We start from the raw sequence: 15799 nt of genomic DNA on the forward strand, positions 1-15799 counted from the left end.
TTCAGCCGCCTCCGTCCCTATCAGCTCAATTTCCTAACGCACGGCAGCAGCCAGCACGGAGAATAATGGGATGCCACTCTCCCAGACCTTCATCCATCATAAAAAGAAAAAAAAATAATAATAAATAAATGGTCTGCCTCCTTTCTCCTCCTCTCAAAGGGCTCCCGCAGTCCACTTTCAGTAATTTCAGCAGCTACATGTGTTTGGAGGGGATGTCTTTATGGTTTTTATCCTTGAGCAACCTATCCTGGCTTTCCTATTTTTTTTTTTCCCGTTGTCTCAACTGTTTTTGAAAACATTTACACTCACAATAATAGGCAATTTTATCACAAAGATTCTAGGCATGAGAACTACTGAGTTAATTTGCTTCTGTTTATATCTGTCTCTCCAAAATGAATGGATTGCACCATTTAATGAAAATGCTGTGTTCTGAAATTCGAGCTTTAAAATTATAAAGATGTTTCTGTGCTTTATATCCATCAGCCTCTCACAGTCATTTATTTAAAAAAAAATACATTTGCCTCCAGCTTTATTTATTTTACATTACAAAATAACAAAGATGTGTGCTGGGTTAAAACTGCTCCTGAATGCTAATACATGAGAATTAAAAGGAGGGAATAATGATGGCCTAATGTCTACACTAAATTAATATATACTATAAAAGATATGATGCATACTGGGTTGGTGTTCCCAGCAGAGCCATTATTCTGGAATGGGCTAAACAAACAATGATCATCCTTTCACTGATGAGTGATGGTCTCCAGTCTGCTGCCTCCTCACCCACGGTATGCAAATGATGCTCCCTAGCTTTGATCCAGGGACACAAAACATTAGCTTAGGCACTACAGAAGTGAAATTCACCCCGAATGAGATAAAAGTCTGCGGTCCCCCATGGATAATGCACTCCCTGGTCAGGCAGGGGCATGCTTCTGCTGGTACAAAGCAAGGAGCTGCTTTAAAAAACGAGTTAAAGGAACAAAGCCGATATGAAAGCAGGGTCAAGCCGAGCTGGTGCAGGATCTCATCTTGAGCTGACCCCTGTTTACCTGCAGAAACTTTTTGAAAGGCAGTGGCTTGTATGTAGAGGCACCAGGTATTTGCCCAGATAGATGAGCACAAAGCCTTGTGCCTCAAGCCCAAGACTGATGTTTGCAGCTTTTGGAAACTCTTGTTAGCTTTTCATGTGGGACAGATTATCACATTCCTGTCGCTTTTTTAAAGACCTTCACAGCATCCGAATTTCACTTCCGCTTTTGGTTGACAAATGGTGACTGCTTAACCCTAGCAAAGAGAAAAGACCCATCAGCTCTGTGGTAAGCAGGCTCCCAGCGTGCAAACCAGAGCTTTATTAGGCATTAACACCTCTAGGTCATAGGAAGGATCATGGTTTCCCGTCCCCCAGCATCAGCTGCACTGCAGAGGCCCGGGCAGGGCCCGCAGGCAGCTGTGAGCCCTGCAGGCAGAGGGACAGGACTGGGTTGGGGACACCCTGCTGGGGAACCCACAGCTGCCTCCCATGTTATGAAAGTAGCATATGTATTCCAGTCACAAACCCACCTGCCACCAGCCCAATGGCTACTGCTTTCTCTCGTGGAATGGTCTCTCTCAGCTGATGGCTAAATGGGTTTGTGGTGAGCGCGTTAAAACCTCTCTTTCCACAGTGGGTCCTCAAAGCGATGAAGAACATGCTCCAGCTTTGTCCTCCACTAATGCAGAAGGAGCTGTCCCCGTCCTGCTTCCACAAGATTTGTAGAAACAGGTAGATTTTCTTGGCTGTCAAGGCTGGGTGAGATTGGATATCAGGGTCAAAAGATGTCAGTGGGGTCAGCTAGGCAGCCTGAACACACCACCCTGTTTCCTGGGGAAACAAGGTTTAGAAAGAGTAGAAAAGCACAGAGCAATGAGATCTTCTGCAGGCAGGGCCCTAGCATCACATGGGAGGAGAAGCAGAGCTGAGAGCAAGGAAATGCCCAGCAAAGAACCAAAGAAATGCAATCATGGGAGCCGGATAGAAGCTTTGCCAGTGCCTCACAGAATAAGGCCCTTATCTAGAAAAAAGGTATGCAAATGAGTAAAGGCACGGAGCAGCAGGGTGATGAGTAAAACTAATTAGAAAATGAGGCTTGATTATTCATGGACTTGACATATCAGAGAGCAGCTAATCAAAGGAATAATACAAGTTTGCATATTCTTTGTAACATGGGCATCAAAGCCCTCAAAGCCTCTCTTCTTGTCACTATGGCATCACCACTGCTTATTCCTAAAACCAAGCACACTCGATGAGAGCGTAACGTCTCACTCTGGATCATGCAATGCATCTAGGAGAGCTTGGAGTGTCCAAAAGCACGTCTTTTTTTTTTCAGCTATTGAACTCATCTAGCAGTTACCTCTCCCTATAGATCTTACCTTCATAAATACAAACATTGCTCTAAGCTCTTTGGATATATGGGAACTGGACAGCCTTAAATTAATTATTTTTAAAAATGTAATTTATATTTTATTTTTATTAATTAATAATTAAATAAACTTTGTAGAAATCACACTTGGGACAATGGGCTTGGTAGGAGGTACATGCATAGTATTTGCTGCATGCATGAAGCTTTTAGACGTATCTTTTTCCCAACACATGGCCTCAGAAACCATCCATCTAGGGTGCTCATTTCCACAAACCATCAATTGGAGCAGGCCAAAAGGCAGGCTGCCTTTCAAGTTTTGAGGTATAAACAGATTTTCCATTTTCCACACAGGACTTAGTCCTGTGAAAGATTTCATAGGAGGACCTGATGAGGGGCTGGACATGTACCAAGCTTCCGGGCAGCAGTCAGATGCTGAAATAATCATACCACCTCATCACCACTGATTCTTATCCCAGCATGAAATTGGCTGAGAAACTGCTGAAACATCTAGTTCCCTTTTGATGAGGACAGCCTGGGACAACTCCAGGGAACGGGATCCATGGGGATGAAAGGATTCTTTCAAGTATGCCTCTGAATCAGTGGGAAAAGTGAGAAGTTGGGACGGCTGCACTACTACTCCTGCCACTGTTTACTTGTCTGAATAATTACAGTGATGGGTATATTAATTCCATCTGGCATCAGAGCCAAAGAGCAACCAGGCATTGAAAGAGATTACTGGTAGAGGTGTGTGAAGCACCCTCTTCAGAGGTGCTTATGAGCAGATTAGCAGGCATTAGAAAGGGTGTGAGCCAGCAAAGCACAGGGCTGCAGACCATATGGCCCAAGCAACATTTTGTGCCCTCTCCCATAACATATAGGGGCTGCTCTGCAATAGCAGTTTTGCCAAACACTCCTCCTTTCAAATATCCCCCCGCCCCTTCATTCATTCTCAGCATGGACTTGTGTGCGGGCACAGGGCTGCGAGGGAATGGACTGAAAATTGCACACACAAACCATGAGGTCCCCACCACCTGGTGTATAATACAAACCTGGTGGCTCTGACCTACTTCAGATCAAAACCTGCAGCATTTGCCCAGTTGAGATAGCTAAGAGTCTAACTCAGATAACATAGAGTGGTCTTCAGCAGCAGTTTCACACTGGAGAGAAAAGCTATAAAGCACTCACATTATTTGTTGCATCTTTCTAAAACCAAGAGGGAAATCATTTTGTGTGGCTCTGAAAGGAGCAGTGGGAAAAGGGACAATATTACCGAATGTTATTTCAATAGACAGTCCTGTGTGGAGTAAATACAGTGGGATTTAGTCCAAAGGCATTCAAGAAATCTGAACAGTGTATGAAATCTGTCCTTCACAGTGAAAAATATACCAATTAATTACATTGGCTTTGAAAACGTTAGCTAAAGCAGTACCACCCTTTTGCCTGGACACTCTTCAATCTAAGAGTAGTTAATATCGATTTAACTTAATTTGGAGTCATTCTGTGTACAGATTGCACCTAGGATGCAGGATAAATATTTGCTTGTTGAAACTGATGCTGCATTCAGGCAACACAGTCTTGGGGGATTAACTTGCGTGAGAGGGAATCACATGCAGAAGCAAAAAATCACAGGAAGGTCTTAAATTTCCACAGATGGGTTCTTGCAGTTACCTAATTTGCAAAATGAATGAAAAAAAAAATAAATGAATGCAAAGTAAAAAGAATCCTGAGCATAATCAAATTAAAAAAAAAAAAAAAAAAAAGGAAGCTTTGGGACCAGCTTCCTACATTTCCTACATGGAGCCTTCCAAGCAGCAGCACTGACGCATCTTCAGGGAGCGATCTCATAGTCCAGTGAAACAAAGAAATGCTCCTTTCACAGTGAGGTTTTGCAAAAGCAGATTTACCAGGGATAGCAAATAAATAATTTACAATTTATGAAGATGTGAAGATAAATTTTCTTTCTTTTATTTCAAAGCTAGTTTTGCAAGTTGCAAGAGTGTGTACAGCAAACATTCCCCCCCTAAATAAAAATGAGGGACAAAGCAAGACTTTCATTTTCCGGATATGTAAAAGTATTCCTAAAAAAAAGTCACCTTTCTCTCTGTCTTCCTCCTCTGCCATCACAAATCCACAAGGAAACAGAATATCCATGCCATATTACAATGAAACTTCTGGAATAAAATAAAAATCAATATTTAAAATCTGGATGTTACCGCACAGATTTCAGCAGACAAACCCCAGCTGGGCTGTACGCAAATACAGAACATTGAGCACAACACTGTCTTGTTGCTTCCTGAGAATGTTTAGGGTTCACAGTATTACAACACTTAGCAATAACTAAAAGGAAAAAATAAAGAAAAAAAAAAAAAAACAAAAAAAACAGGAAGCTTGAATTTATTCCTCTTGATCCCAGATTCTACACAGTTGGATCAGATGGTCCCAGGGCCATGTTTTACCAGGGCTGGTCTTCTGGCTACAGCCTGTGGTTGCACTACCAGAGGCACAAGACTCTCTTTGAATCCGGGCTTTGTGGGAGACATGCTTGCTGCCAGTCCTGCATGTGCGGTAGCTGCCACTTCTCCAGATTAAAATAGTAGCAGCTATTTTAATCTGCTGTTGGAATACAGCTGAAGAAATTCCTTGCAACGACTTTCTTCTCTTCCTAGCTGACTGAGCAGCATGGCAGGGAGGGCACGTGCAGTTAGCAACCCCTGTCCAGGTCCATCCTTGCCCTGAACAAGAGTTGTATTTTGAGGAGCTGCTACAGATGGTACTCACTCTGTGCTGCAGTCACCCCTCTGGCCAGTGAGCAGTGCAGACTGCCTCCTTCTCCGTCTGAGCCTCCTGCTCAGCATTTTGAGGTAGGTTTGGGATGCTGCAGGCCCCCAGAAGGGGTGGCTGGGAACCAGCAGCAGCCCCACCACAGCTCTAGCTTTCCCTCTTCCCCCTGGTGCCAACCTGAGCAATTTGTCCTCCAGGCTGGGGGGTTGCACAACCGAGCACTTGCCATGTGGTTTGTAAAATCTCACCCAAGAAGGCTTAAATATAAGGAGCTAACAGATGACCTCTTCCTTGTCTTGGGCCTTTGTTAACTGCTAATTGATCTAATCGGGAAATAACTGGACAGAGGAGAGAGGGTTAATGCTTTTGCTTCTGCTCAGCTGTGGGTGGCAGGGTCTGCTGATGTTGCGTATGCACCATGCTGTACACAGATGCTGCATTATAGTACATTACAGTAACATGAATTACCTGTGCAAGGAAATGGTGAAGACAGCAATTATTTTATTGCATAGGACTGATCCCATTCCTTCTCCTGCCTATCTTCCCCTGTTAAGGATAAGTGACATGTATGATGCTGTGCACTAAGGGGTGTATGACAGCACCTCTCAGCATCAAAATTCAACACATCTCCTACAAGGAAATGCATCCTCCAGCTTCACGGAACTTTTATGAACCTGACTAGGTCCCAGACTATATTTTTATATAGCAGTGGTAAATTCTTGTAGTTGTTTGTGTCTGAAAATACTTGCGAACAAATTGATACACTTCTGTATACTCTTCCAGACTACCTGATTGATGACTGTTCATATTCTTAGCAGACTGATCTTGGACAGCTTCAGAATCGGGGTCTCAGTCCATATCTAGCAAAAATCTCTTGGCTGAGGAGACTTGCCGCTGACTGTTGGATCAGCTCCACGCGCTTACGTGAGCTGAGGAGTTCCAGGAGCTCCCTCAAACTCTGAATTTTCAAAAGCTGAGGATATGACCCTGGATAAATTAATCTGCCAAAGAGCTGGGACTGCCAATTGGAGGCTGGGACACTAAACAGAACACCGTAACAAACAGAAGAAAAATAACTTATTGAAAATAGTATTTTCTTTCATGCAAAGAATCAAACTTTAAATGATCCCATCTGTCACTTTCATCTGCACCCTGTTCCATTGGCTGGATTTTGCTCATTAAGATAAATTTCAAGCCAGCAGATCATTTTTACCTTCAGGGCTTTGTTGAAATGTAGTGTTTGGGACTTCCTCCCCTCCTCCATTTTTGACAGACATGACAGAGGAATACGCATATTTCTCTTATGCTGCTTTGCAGTTACATGAAATGGCTTTGACCTTCCAAAAGCAAAAACACCACGTTCAAATTCCTCCTCCTTTCCCCCATGGGATGAGGAGCTGGCCAAGCCCCTCCAATAAAAGTTTCCCATTCGACCTTGCATCATAAAACCCTCTTTTCTTTATTACTCCCTCTCCTCAAAGCTTCCCCAGCAAGCCTCCAACCCTTTAAAAACTTGCGGTGGAGAGCTTCTATGTTGTGCAAATGGTTCAAATGCCTTTGTTTCTTCCCTGAAAAGACATAAAAGAGATTTGTTGGATTCCTTACCTCATAACCAAACACAACTATATACCGTGCACTTTGCATGTTACAGCTCCCCATGCTTTCCGCCCAAATGACTTATTTTACTGTAAGTGTAATTAAGCATTGGAATGGTTTCACGAGGGATGGAATAAATCATCTGCCACTTAAAGTCTTTAAATCAAGACTGGGTGTTTTCAGTGGGGTCCTGCTCCATGTCTGGAGCACACAGAGGCTCTCGCAGTGCATTTTCCTAACTGTATTTAATCACACGGTCATGGTCAGCCCGGGTATTGAGGAATTAGGGGATGGGCGGGATGGCCTTTGTCATGCAGGATGTAGGATTAGTTGGACTTAATGGTCTGTTTTGGCCTTTAAATCTATGAATAGAGAAAAAGGAAAAAGAAAAACAAAAAAAGAACAAAAGTCTCTATTATAGCCAGCATGTTTCTCCCTTCTGAACGCAGAGCCAGAGGGACTGCAGGCAGCTGGGGTTACAAATAAGTACCAGAGAAAACTAAAGCACCCCCGTGCCCAGACGTCTGCACCGACCCCCCTAAAGCCCAGGCAGCCTCATGCAGCCATACCCAGCAGCCCAAACCTGCTGGGATTTGCTGAGGTCTTACAGAAAACATGAGGCACGAGGCCATGCACAAAGCTTAACTGACTTTCACTTCTTTCCCCTCCCCCTTGATATCATTTATGTGTTTCAGAACTGTAAGTCTAATGCTTTTTCTATTCCTAAATTAAGCTAATTAAAATTTTAATCTGGTAGACATTATCTTATAGCATAATTAGAAGAGAGCTTATAGTGCAGTAGTTTGGTTGGTACCAATCCTTTTTACTTCAAATTGTGTTTCATTAATTGAACGGAGCTTAGATAGGTGCTTGTAAGGCAATAAGCTAACTATCTGTTTTCAACGAAATACTTCATTTTCCCAGGCAACTGTACCTGCTCTGACCCCGCGTGCTTTACACCAGAACAGTTTTCCCTTAGCAAAGCATAGGTGATTGCACCCATTACAACCTGGGTATTTTGGGGGCTGAGGGCACCCCTCGCATGCACCACCGTAGACTGAGTCTGTAGCAAACACTAATGATCCTCTTTGGTAAATGACAAACACAAACTCTGCCCACTGACTGGATGATAATATCTTCTTAACCATGGGTTATTGTATAATTAATTACTCCCAGAGCTTTATTAAGTCCCCAAGAATCTTTCTATAGACGAGACTGGTATTACTCTGCCATACATTTTAAAGAGATTACTGTTAATTAATTAAACTCTTCTGCATACCTAAAACTCAGCTAAACCCTCTATTGTGCCATCTGCTGTCATTTCAGACATGTAGGACTTTCAAACTCCCATAGAAATATTAACAGATTAATGATCTCTACTCAGATATAAAACAATTTCAAAAATAAAATGCCTTCCTACACTTGCAGCAGTGCCTTGCATGGAGAGGGTGTCAGGAGCTGCCCAGGGCATGGCAAGAGCCCTTCCCATGGGCTGTCATCCCACTGGGAGAGAATTTCCCTCTAGGGCTAACGATCTGGTGCTTTCCAAAGACATTAAATTCCCTGAAAGTGTAAATAAAACATTAAACCACAATTTATCTACTCCTGGGACTAAGGCACCCAAAACGGTTAGCATAAATCACTTGGAACATTTATGATCTACTGACAGATTTCCCTCCTAAAATCGGAGCCCGACACATGTAAATCTTCACAAACTCTCCTCCAGAGTGGAGCCACACAGCAGCAGAGCCGACACGGAGTGCTGGGCTGACATCTTTCCCATAGCCCACACTGTGCAAGTGGGGCACAAGCGATGCTTGTTGAAAGCAGAGTGCCACCCCTAGCCTTTTCACCCTGCGTAGTGTCACCATCCCTGGACACAGCCACCAGATCTGCACAGGAACCTGCACAACGTCTGAGACCAACAGGGCCAACAGATGAGCTAAGGGCTCTTGTGGCTACCAAAACACAGTGAAGAGAAATGCTAGTAATGAGTCCAGCCTTCCAGTTGGCCAAGACACACTAGCTGGAGAACTTTTTGTCAGTAAACAATTTACAGAAAAAAAAAAAAAAAAAAAAAAAAAAAAAAAAAAAAGTAGCTTTTTGTCAAGAACATTTCCACGCAGCAAGAATCCCTTGGATAAAAAGTGCCATTCCCCCTCCCCCCCCAAAGAAAACAAACTAATTCAAGCATAAACATTCTTGGTTTTCTACAAAAACATACATAAAAACTTACAAGAGTATGTGAAAGTGCTATTTGTTCATTTCTCAGGTAGCAGCTGCTTCTGAAAATATGAATATTTTTAGCAGAAGGTTGCAGTGAATGTTAAAAAAAAAAAAAGGAAAAAAAAGAAAAAGAAAAAAGAAAAAGAGCAGTTTCCACCCAGCTCCCCTTCAGGAGATTGTTTGGGATGAACAGTACAACACCAGCTGGTTCACACCCTGCACATTTTCAGCAGGGTCTCCTGTGCAGCAGCCACCTGTGCAGGGATGCTCAGCTGCATTTGAGATTGCAGGGATATGCTCACAGCATGGAAGCAAGCTGTAAGGCACAGCATGCCCAGAGAAAGCTTGCAGCATTGTTGGAAGCTGGGCAAGATCCAAGGAGCTCCCATCTCATCAAGCTGAGCTTGGGTGCTCACCTGCTCATTCAGATCTTGTTTGGAAATAGGCACACTATTGCTCCACAGCTCCAAACAGATAGTGCTGAAGCAGGATCACTTTCTTAACCAATAACTCACTTCCAGAGTACTCAGTAACTCTGCACAAGGTGAGTCCCAGCAGCCCTCCCTGTTTGATTTGCACACTGGTTTTGTTCAGGATGCGGTCCCTGCATTGCCACCTCTCCAACACTGGCATTTTCCAGGCTGGCAGCCAAAGGGATGCTTAGGCAGACGTTCATGCAGACAGAAAGCTAAATCTGGTTTGTGTTACACTTGCTCCAAGAGAGGCTGGATGGAGAGCAGTGGCTTGCATGTAGGCAAGAGGTCTGAGCCAACACATCACTCAGATGTGGAGAGTTTGTTTGCACTTTCTGGTAAATGCCATTTTTTTTTGCAATGAGCGTACCACCATGCTTGTGGAAGGGAATGGTCTCAGCTGACACCAAACCCACCACCTTCCTGCCAGCATTGCCTCTCAGGAAGGTGCTGATGGATCTGTCTGTACATTCTTGACAGTCAATACACAACATGCATCTGTTATGAAGCGAAAGGTTCACACCCCATTGTATCACCCTTCTTGAATATCCTTTTAGGGCCACTGAAGCATGGGATCACAGCACTGTTGGTGGGGAGGGACCTCCAGAGCCTCTAATCCACCCCTCCACACCCCCAAGCAGGGCTACAGCCAGCACTAAATGAGCTTGGTCACAGCTTCGTCTTGCTAGGGTGTGAAAACCTCCCAATATGCTGATGCCACAACCTCAGCATATAACCAAGGATACACCTCTATCAAAGGGAAAAAAGCCTTTCCTAACACCCAGACTGAGCCTCCTGAGCTGCTGTTGCCCCTTATAACATCGTTTACCATTACCAAGAAGAGTCCAGCTCCATTTTTTCTGTGTCTTCCCCATAGATAGCTGTAGGCTGCTACTAACTCACCCCTTCACCTGTCTAATCGAGCCCAGCCCATCAGCCAGACCCTTGCAGGCCAGCCATCTAAGCCCCTGAACACGTCCACAGCCCTCCTCTCCAGTTAAACTGGGATCAGATAGATATGGCAGTACAGGTCTAGATCTTGCTCTGTGCTTCACAGCACAAAACCCACTCCCTTACAGGCAGCCAAGCAAGAACTATCCAAGGCCACCACCAAGCGTGGCACAGGGACCTCCCACATCTTCTCTGACAGCAGCTCTGAGGCATCCAAGTGAGGCGATCATAAAATAGAGACCACTCAGTTATGATTTTCCCATTCACTGAGCTGTCTGAAAGCTGCAGCTTGGGTAGATATTAAAGTAGCTACAGTGTCCGGGGCTCAGCAGATGCTCGCTATGTGGTGGCATCCCACCATGTCCTAAAGCATTCACAGCCTGCAGTCTGAGTAAAGTCCTCCCTACCCATTTAACTGCTTAGTTTACATGGCGAAACAGCTCTGCCAAATGTCTTTGCATCACACCAAACAAGCTTGCCTCAGATTTCAGTGTGATTTGTAATCAGTGCATCAGCCATCAGAAGTGGGTTATTAAAATATCTGTCATGATGAACAATGTAAAATAAATGCAGATAAATTGTATTACTCTGGGTCATTTAGCTTTAAGTGCAACAGTCTCTGTATTTTTTTTGCCACTTAAGCGATATGCAGCATGAAACAGCACAAATAAATACAGATGTAGAGAACATTAGATACACTTTGTAAGAGCAAATTATGCACGTTCACATTTCATTCTAGTTAGATCAAAATTAGATGGTTTTCCTCCATTATCTCAGTGGATACACTAAAAGCCAGTGATTTATGAAAGATACCGGTGTGAATGCCATTATAATTGATTAACCTAAGAGACTGGTGACCTACTTATAGGTATACAAATATGATTATAATTGTGCAGTAAGTAATTGAATGTTCTGCAGGACTTCTTTATAATGTGACTGTAATGCATAAAAACAAGAGGGAGACAAAGGGCTTCAACCCTGCGCAGTGAGCTGCAATCCTAGGAGAGGTGCTGAGAGCTTTCTGCTCCTGTCGAGGTGGATAGGTGTTGAGGCCTTGCAGAATCAACCCCCTCCTGAACAGCAGCGTTTCCCATCAATAGACTATCACTTGGGCAAGAGTCTCCAGCACACTTCACAGCTGGGATAGCTTCTGACACATTAGGCAGATCTCATCATCTGGGAGATGCTGTGCACAAACCCCTCCCAATTCACTGGTGCTGGATCACTTTATCAAGTATTTCCTTTAGGTCAAGAAAGGGGGGAGAGACAACTCCTGAAAACACACAGCTACTAAATGAAGCTGTGGGTCTGTATTTCTAAACCATTCCTTTGCAATGAAAGTCAGCACTGCTGCAGTGGGTTTGGGAATCTGCCAAACTTCGGGTCTCTACCAGCTGTGACTGAGAGCCCACTGCAGCTGCCACGTCTGCTAATGGGTACGAGCATCCGTGCTGCCTGTTTTACAGTCACAGACAGAACACAGAAAAGCACAAGAGCATCTCTCTGCCCCCATGGTTTGCCATCCACAAACAAGACAAGGGGCAACAGACTGGGACAGTCCCCATAGGCTGGCAGCTCGTGGGTTGAAGCCCAAAGACCTCACCTAAACCATGCTTATGGTCTCCCAGTACCTCAGCAACACACATACCACTAGACCATGTACCAGTATCACCCGTTGCACTGCTGCAGAAGCTTCACAGCATTGCATGTCACACATTTTCCTGCATCTTCTACTGCCAGCCACTTCCTCTGACTTAATTTCTCTGAACTCTTCTGCATGGAGACAGGCAGCAGAGCTAACCTCTGACAATGACACACACACTAGCTCTCCGCAGAGCAAAATTCCTGATTCCTAATTTGAGTGACTAAATATACTGAAGCCCAGTGATGAATTATTTAAAATCTATACAAATTTTGATGCTACGCACAGAATTAGACTCGAACACACCCCTGCAATCATGAGTCTCTCTGCCTAAAGCTCCACCATGGAAAAGCATCCATTTAAGCCCCCTGGGATAAATGATCTGTTACAGCTCCCTGGACTAGAAACCCTGGAGATGATGTGGAAGCCAGGACTTGGTAGGATGGGATTGAGTTAATTAGCACTGTGTCTGATGAGAGCAGTAACAGCATAATGAAACAAATGAATATAAGCAGTCTAAAATGACTCCAGTGGATTGATGGGTGCTTGCTGCTGGCTGTGGCATGGGTCAGGACCATGACAGTGTGTGCAGGGCAATGCATTGCTCACTCTGAAGGAGACAGGTGGGGAAGAGGGTGCTAGTAGGGTCACAGGGGGCCTGCAAGACCTTTGTGTGACAAGCTGGGGACAGACAGGTGAGAAGCATTGCTAGCAGCCCCTTGCCACCAGCGCATACCCTGCTCAGTATCAGCCCTGCTTGTGGAGAGCCAGAGCCACCAAGCCCTAAGTCCCTGTGTAGGGCCAGGTCATGTCCAGCATGCAGCTCCTGCAAAAGCAACAGTCAGGGATGCACTGTAGCACCAGGAGCACCTGGCTCCCCATAGATAACCACTGCATTGGCTGAAGGTGCCCCATTGCTGCTGAGGAGCCCTGGTAGGGTTCATAGGACCCCCACCTCCAATGCATCCTGCCCCAGCCTCTTGTTAAGCTAACACTGGCTATGACCGTGCTCTGCCCTGCAGAAGAGTAGTACATTGACTCCACTGCAAAGCACAGATTTAAGACATGTCCCAGAGAAGAGCATGCACCCCACCTCTTGAGGAGTTACCTCTAAATTGTGCACACGAGTGACTGGATGAAGATGGCTGTGCTTGAATTCTGCATCCATCCTTTCAGATGTCAACAGCCGCCGAGGGGTGACTGGCAGGTTCTGCTTTTTCTGTGCGTTTTGCATTCCTTTCCATATTCAGGTGTCTGGAAGATGAATACATCGACCACAGCAATGCTGTATTTGGGAGAGGTGTTGACTTCTCAAGAATAAATAGTTCAGGAGATTTTTGTCGTCGGCATGAAAATACTGACACTGCCTGCATGGATAGCTCTGTTATCATGCCTCAGGCTGGTAAAGAAAGCATAAGGAAACAGAGAAAGTCAGACCTGTACTTTACAGCAATCAGGCTCATCCTTTTAATTTTCAACCTTCTCAAAGCCTAACTTTGACCAAAATGAATTAGTAAAGGACAGATAGAGCTGCCAAGTTGCAGTATTTTGAAGCAGAGAGATGTCTCCTAGCTTGACCAACTATTTCAGCCACCAAACATAACATACATTAAAGTAACAAAGGATTACAATGCAGAAGAGCATGCACTATTTTTAGCCCATATACAGTCCTATATCTATGTCCACCACAGGGAACTGGAGCTGTGTGCAGATGATGTATCTAGCCCTGAGCACAGCCTATCTACCAAAAACTAGAGAGAACTGCTGGGGACAGATAGTGACTATCAGCAGAGCTAGTAAAATGATACCTGCAATTTTGCTTAAACAAGAGAAGTAGCTATAAAAAAAAAGAACACCCTGACTCTCTTTATCCTCTCTGTTTCAGACCTCTGCTCCTTCCAATTGCAACTCTGCAAATATGAGTGTAGTGACCAGCCTGATAATATGGACTGTGGGGCCAAATGAATCTCTACAGGGAGCACCTGTGCTCCTCTCATTTCCTCCACAGACAACAGCTGCTCCTCCTTCCTAAGTGCTGCTTTGAGCAACTGACCTGCAGTGAAATAATCCCAGCTTCAAGTCTGTTGCAGAAATTAAAAATGACTTGCTTTTAGTTGGATGCAAGGCTTACTAATTACCCAGCAGTATTCGGGTGGCAAGTTTGCCACATGAATAATTGCATGTCCACAAAAGTGTTCCACTGGTAGGATTATTAGCAGGAAAACAGGAATTCAGTTGGAAAGCATTAATAAACCTTGAAGACAACAGCAATTATTGTGATTGATCCACTATCCAAGTGTACACAACTCCTGCAGGATAGAGGAGCAGAAGATGTTGCACAAGAAAGCGTGTTCTGAGAGCTGGGAAGGAAGGCAGGGTTGTTGTAGAGGTCAGGGTTAAAAATTGGCACTGTCACATTCAAAGGGTTTTAAAAAAAAACAACAACACACATTTCTTTTCCAAAGTGGACTCAAAATTAGATCATTTTACTAGTCTGCAGCATTTGCTACTTAGGCTGTTTCTTGCTTTCCTAGACTTAACATGGGCAATGGAAGCAGAAGAGGTTTGTGTGCATCACAGGGCAATTGCTGTGTCTGGTTTCCCAGGACCAGCGGAAGCTGCAATGCAGAGACTGCAGACGCCCCAAGGAATAGACTCAAATATGCCCAGTGCACTGCTGCTTCTGTCCCGGGAGAGAGATAACTACACCAAATTGCTTCCAGGGCTGAAGGAAGAAATGCCAAGAATTTCTGCCCCAGGGAGAACAGTGAGAACCAGCCCTGCAGACCCCAAGGTCAGTGCAGGAGCTGCTTCAGGCATGGAGCAGAAGTTCCCCTGCAGCCCATGGGTCCCACATGGAGCAGATCTCCACGCTGCAGCCTGTGGGTACCACAGCAGAACAGATCTCTGCACTGCAGCCCCTCCTTTGAGGAACAGGAGTAAGGGAGCACTTGTGGTGGCGTTTAGCTGCTCATCAGGGTGAAACCACCACATCAGGTCCCAATCCTGGACTTGGATTTCCTCCAGTGCTACACAACAGGGGGGTCTCTCTCAGCTGCCAGTGGGGGCAGCTTATGGTGCTCATCTGCCCATGCTGATGCCTCTGCCACACTCCTCCACCCAGGCCCACCACTGTGGCTGGGTGCAGCCTGTGATCCGCCCCAGACTGATCTCATCACAGCATTACAGTTCATGCCAAGCTACGCTATAGGGTGTTGAGCTCATTGCAGTATTTTTCCTTCTGAAAGGAAACAAAAACAAACTCTCACCAGTTTATTATTTCAGCTAATTATATGAACCAACAGTATTTCATCTAAACCATTTTAGGAAAATAATTGGAGAACGTTCGCAAAACCCAAGCAACCATTTTTCTCCTGCCAGGGTGGCAGATGCAAACATAAAGAGTAACATGTCCATACATCTCCAATCTCAACTTCTTATGAAACAAAATAAAAGCAATCTGGTTGTGAACTGATCCAAAGCAAATACAATATTTCAGAACACTCCACATTTAGTTGGTAGGGTTGATTTATATAATGCAATCTAAGGACCAGTGTGCAAATATGAGGGGAAGACTATTTCCCCTTCACACTTTCTTACCTCACAGACATTGTTTTTGTTCTGCATGCAAGTGAGGAGCCCTTGGCCTGCACAGCAGAATCCTTTGAAGGATGAACACTTGACAGGTTTCTATGGTACTCCCAAAAAGGGTTGTTTTACGAGCCAGAGGTTCT

The 15799-nt window shown here is 44.6% G+C and overlaps 1 long non-coding RNA gene across 1 annotated transcript; it reads right to left on the reverse strand.

Moving 5' to 3' along the window:
* Positions 1 to 297: 297 nt before the first annotated feature.
* Positions 298 to 14090, reverse strand: LOC137863575 (uncharacterized). Its single transcript, XR_011100967.1, has 5 exons — positions 13874 to 14090; positions 13174 to 13464; positions 4490 to 6745; positions 1558 to 4064; positions 298 to 1281 (listed from the first exon to the last, which is right to left on the reverse strand). It is a non-coding gene; the product is annotated as an uncharacterized lncRNA (long non-coding RNA).
* Between the last annotated feature and the right edge of the window lie 1709 nt (positions 14091 to 15799).

This window comes from Anas acuta, chromosome 13, assembly GCF_963932015.1.
Source record: "Anas acuta chromosome 13, bAnaAcu1.1, whole genome shotgun sequence".
NCBI lineage: Eukaryota > Metazoa > Chordata > Aves > Anseriformes > Anatidae > Anas > Anas acuta.